General features: G+C 33.8%; 1 protein-coding gene across 4 annotated transcripts in view; it reads right to left on the minus strand.

The window, feature by feature from the left end:
* Nucleotides 1–5,390, minus strand: part of LOC106457240 (irregular chiasm C-roughest protein-like) — a 60,924-nt gene extending 55,534 nt beyond the window's left edge. For all 4 annotated transcript variants that reach the window (XR_002610144.1, XM_022383280.1, XM_022383276.1 and 1 more), the window contains exon 1: nucleotides 5,112–5,390. The gene's annotated coding sequence lies outside the window, so the exon portion shown is untranslated. The remainder of the gene's footprint in view (nucleotides 1–5,111) is intronic.
* Between the last annotated feature and the right edge of the window lie 440 nt (nucleotides 5,391–5,830).

Raw genomic sequence — 5,830 nt, forward strand, 5'->3', positions numbered from 1 at the left:
GTACACAATTAAAAACATTTAATTTAGGCCTATCTATGGCCTTCAAAAAGTTGACGACTCTACATGTTTCGAAGTTACTGGGGATGACGTTGTAACGTCGAACCATGTAGAGTTGTCAACTTTTTGAAGGCCATAGATAGGCCTAAATTAAATGTTTTTAATTGTGTACCAGTTTAATGTTGAATATTATTTATGATTTTAATGTTTTTAGAAGTTGTTGCTGGCGCAAGTATAAAACTTGTAGAATTTATCCTCTACCACTGTCTTCTGACATGTAGTTTATTTATCAAAGCATAAGCATATATATGAAATAAATGGTGCTTTTTACGGCATATTAATGCTACACTACAGTAAAATATGATATAAATGTTATTATCTAGAGAAACTGTTTAAACGTAGGTTAAACTATGTTAACTTTTCCTTTTAGCGACTGTATACGATCAAGGGCTAGCATGATAAAGATTTGTTTTATTACATTATTTATGTGTTAATTTGTTTCTAGAATTGCGTGCAAAGCTACTCGAGGGCTATCTGTGCCAGCCGTTGCTAATTTAAAAAGGATAATTTACATGGAAAAAAGTTAGTCAACACCACCATCGCCACTTCTTTGGCAAACTCTAAACGAATAGTGCAGTTTGTCGTCACATTATAACGTTTCCACAGATCAAAAGTGAAACGTGTTCGGTAATGGAATTAGAACGTGTGAGCCACAGATTGAAAGGTAAGAACCCCAACCACCTAACTATTATTTATCTACGAAAAGGCTTAGAATTTTCTTCAGAATCAAACTACATATATATCAATAGAGTGTAAAGCTAGTTCCTAGTGTGACAAAATACACCTCGGATAGAAACATCAAACTTCTTTAGTAAGAAATATGATAATTATAATCATTCCAGATATAAAAAAGCAAATTGTAAAATATTTTTACACTTTACTTAACCAGTTAGTTCAGAAATAATATATTTTTTTAAACAAGTCGTCAAAAAGTATAGACAGAAAGATAGATATTAATTTCAAATAATATTGGAATACATCATAGTTCGAATACACCATTTAAAGTTTTAAATACACATAATTAAATAATTAGTAATATATGATGTATTTATATTAAAAAATTCTTATATAAATTACTACATATAACAACTAGAACAAAATAAATTTATCGCATATAATTAAGTTTCACATCATTTTTGACAAGAAAAGGTGTTGCCTAGGTTCTGTCCAGAGGGTGCTGCCACCTGGACGCACTTTAAAATATCATGCCTGGCATTTTGCCAAGTGACCTCTCGTGAGCACTCAGGCCCCTCAAGAATTATTTCTGGTTAATTTTACTTGGTACTCAGCTCTAAATATTATCTTATGCCTTACATCTTAGTTAAAACGTTTTAGCTCAACTCTCCATAGACAAACACGTTTACATGAAAAGTTTGCACGAATGGGGATATAAAGTCAAACACAGAGAGTCACCTCTGGAGAACAAATGTCAACGTCCTAGAAAACATTTGACATTATCTAGTTCGTGCAGTGCTACGTCATTTCGTTATCTTTATAGTGCGCATTTCCTTATACCCAGATGTCAAAAGAATGGAAAAAGAACAACCTTGTGTTTTTCATTAGTCACAGTCAATATTCAAATTAAAAGAAATATTTCCAACCTATTCGGGTTACTAAAAGTATATAGAAGTTACTATATAACATTCACGTTACGACACAATCTCTGTTATATCGAATTACATCTGTTCCATAGGACAGGACTAAAACATTATGAGTCGTTCCACTGCCGTCAAGTTAATTAAAACTAATAAAATATTTGGATCTTTCTTCCAAACAACAGTAAACCTGTCCTAATTAATCACACGCCCAATTTTTAATTTAGTAACAAACTGAACATCTAATATCAGTCTTTTGGAAATTGGTGTCGTTTTTAATACCAGTCTTTTGATAATTGATGTTGTTTAAAGACAATCCAAGAAACTAATAATGCTTATAGTTGTACTTCATTGTAATCCTATGAAACAAGTTATACAGAACAGCATTTATTCAAAGTTAAAAGAAAATCTTAAACTGTAAGAGGTTTTAGATAATACTAGCCTCAAATCGCTGTGGTTGTCTCATTTCTGAGAAACAAGTTATACAGAACAGCCTTTATTTCTGAGAAAAGCACTATTCAGCGGTTTCGAATGAGTGGAATAATAATTATTCATGTTGTTCAATATAAGTAAATAAGTTCTTTAACCTTGTAACTAAAGACCACGAACTTTAATATAGGGTAATAGTGTTTTATATGTGAAAAATGTCCCTCGTTGTCAACATCCAATCGAAATGTAGTAAACTTTTGAGTTCTGAATTAGAAGAAATATAAAACAGAGGAATAACTATGACAAATGTTTTAGTCCTTTATACTAAGATGATGTTCATAAAAAGAAAATTATTTTGAAATGATAGACCTTCTGGGTACAACAAACTTAAAAATTAAACGTGGAAGAAGTAAAATTATTTTAGTGGTGTCCCGGCATGGTCAGATGAATAGGGCGCTCGATTCGCAATCTGCGGGTCGCGAGTTCGAATTCCCGTCCCACCAAACATATTCGGCCGTGGGGGCGTTATAATGTGACGGTCAATCCCACTATTCGTTGGTAAAAGAGTTGGCGGTGGGTGGTGATGACTAGCTGCCTTCCCTCTTGTCTTACACTGCTAAATTAGGGACGGCTAGCCCAGATAGCCCTCGTGTAGCTTTGCGCGAAATTCAAACACACAAACAATTTTACTGGTAAATTTCACCATGATATTCTTCCATAAAAAAAAATGTTGCTTTTTGAAGAAACGTAACAGCTTTCCAATTAGTACTTTAACGTCATTCTGTCAGGGTAAAATTGTAGTAAGTCTAATAGCTTTTTACTTCTGTAGTTTTATTAAACCATTAAAACTTTATGGCCATACACACTGCGAAAAAATCTAAGTTGGACATTCCAAAATATTCTGGAACATGTATCTCTCTTTTTTTTATTTTTAACTTGAACGACGATTCAAGTATATTTCAAAATACAAAACAAATAAGTCTTCAAGAATCTAAGAAATACTATATCGAAAATCTTGAGGGTATATATATATTCACCTTATTTTCAGCTTTCAACAACAACTCGTACATATTAATGTGCAGGAAATACGAATTATTTGAAAAGAAAAATGGAATTTAAATATATAATTTGTAAAAATAATAAGTTGCCACTTCCAAAGGACCATACTTTCACTTAATAACTACTACATGGCCGACTAGAGTTGCTGTTATGTTCAGTTTCCAAATAAAACTACTTTTCTTGCTTCTTCAAGGATCAATGTTAATCTAACATAAGAGCTGAAGAAATGGTGTTAAGGCTGTGATCCAACCAAACCTCATAAATGAATGCATTTGTTTATGTCGTCATGTTATGATTAAATTTGTTTAATTTTAGTTGTTAAACTATCTCATTAACTATTATCGTCACTGAATTCTTGCACAATCAGACAATCTGGTCAAACCTGATTTCAATCAGTACGGGCAGAATGAGCCTTTCAGATATTGCTGTTATTTGGGGCAGACCATACAAGTTTAACTACTTTCTACCATTAGCCAGTCTGTATATATATATAAAAAAGAATCAAAACGTTCAATCGACTTTTTAGATAAATTACAACACGTTTGCATAACAAAAGCCATATCACGCCTGTCAAAAGATATTTTCTTTGTTCTTTAAAAAATTTCCATGGAAAACCAATGATAAACAGACTAACAACCATGCTTGTGATCTTTAGTTATATTTTATGGCAAACTGGCCATACAATATTCTAGGTGATTTGTAGTTAGCTCTTTGTTTACAAAACTGACAAACAATCGCATCGTTGACGTTTCGTTATGTCGTAATGGTAATAATGGTATGGTTTTCAAGCACGCTTCTGTGTGGCCTGTTGCACAATTGTTTGTTTGTTTGTTGTTTTTAGAGCAAAGTTACACATTGGGCTATATGCACTCTGTCCACCGCGAGGAATCGAACCCCAGATTTTAGCGTTGTAAGTTCGTAAAATTTACCGCTGACCCACCGGGAGACCAACGGCAAATTGACCAAACAAACCTCTTCCTAATCAGTAATAAGAATGCATAGGAAAAAACTAAACAAGCATATGTTAACAACAATCACAAAGAGGTTAAATCACTTTTCTTATCGTAACAAAATAGTGTGACAGCAACTATAACAAACAACCTCAAAAAACATCATCGGAATAAATAATAAAATCGTACGACAATAGCTATGGCAAAACGCTTAAGCGAACATCACTATCATAAGTAACTAATAAACTTACATTAGAATTGTAAGAAAAAGTACCAATGAACATCTTTTTTCATATGTAACTAATAAAAGTACTTGACAACAATATAGCAAAAGCTCAAATGACTTACTTCGTCATAAATACAATGTGTATACCAAAAATAATGGTGAACAGGTCAATCGGCCTACTTTGTGACCTTTTCTAAGGTCGCTAACAAAACCATTTGCAAAGAAATGAAACGATCCTATGTATTTAATTATCAAAGTTACATGACAATTACAATGTCAAAAACGTCAATAAACCTTTCTCCATCTTGCCTTATAGTGAAATTTGGTGTGGAAACGATGCTAAAAATCTTCATTCAAATGAATATTCTTTGTTGATTTTGTTCTATTACGCGTAGGTATCATTTACCACACCAACTAAAAACTAATAAACACTGACAGACATACAATGTCTTTATATATTTCTTGACTTTTCAGTATAATAGCTCGTAACTCCTCATGATTTGGTATGACATTTTGAACAAAGAATTTTCAAAACACTATTTTCAACAAGTTCGGCAATACATTCACCGCTTTTGATGCAGGAGAATAATGTGAATGTTATGTAAAAGTATTCAAGCATTAGTAATTAATTTATCTTACAATGATGTGCATAAATTGTTCTTGATTAGTTCTCAAGCTCGACTTTTACGTTGTAAGCCATCAATGGCAGAATTACAGTAAAATGTATGATAATACATTTCTATTGGATACATAGAAAGATAATTAGCAGGAAACAACAGAAGAAAAATGTCTTACCTTAACTCTAGCAATACGTCTATAGCAAAACTCGTCTTGAGTTACTGGGTTGGCTTCTATGGTAACCCCAGAGAGGGTCAGAGACCGACCGTTGTCCCCTTGCTGCAGCAGGAATACCTCGTTCTGGCTTACTGACTAAAAGTTTGACTGCTCGATCTTAGAATTCACAAGTATAAATGGAAAGTTAAGTGCGCATATCAAAGGTAGATTGCTTTCCGAGGTGCACTGAGCTTCTGAATAGACTCGCGCACACGGAGATAATATGGCATTGAAGTTTCCTCTAAAATGTTAGCTCGAGCCTCTCGGCAAACCACGCGACTACACCAGCGCCGTCTCGCTTTCTGACTAAACACGCACATGCGCAGACAAGTTCTGAACACCGACTGTTTACTGGCGCCGCTCTGGAAGGCCTTGAGTAAAGTTTGGAAGGACCTTGCCACGAACTGGATGTGTCCTGGGCCACAAAGCATCTTGGAGAAAACGGGTCTCTGCTGGATGCACGTGTCTTTCTACTTGACTCACGCCATTCACGTGCCTTACCTCAAGCCTACTAATGTTCAAAATGTTCACTTGATAGTTACCTCAAAAAAGTCGCATATCATCTCAAGATTTTTCAGTTTTTGTATAGTTGAAATTTTTACTAGCTAATTCCAAAAACAGATGCTGCAAGGAAGAAGAACATTTTAGAATACAGACTTCAAAAATAAAATATATAGAAG

The sequence above is a fragment of the Limulus polyphemus genome, unplaced genomic scaffold (assembly GCF_000517525.1).
Source record: "Limulus polyphemus unplaced genomic scaffold, Limulus_polyphemus-2.1.2 Scaffold15, whole genome shotgun sequence".
Taxonomy (NCBI): domain Eukaryota; kingdom Metazoa; phylum Arthropoda; class Merostomata; order Xiphosura; family Limulidae; genus Limulus; species Limulus polyphemus.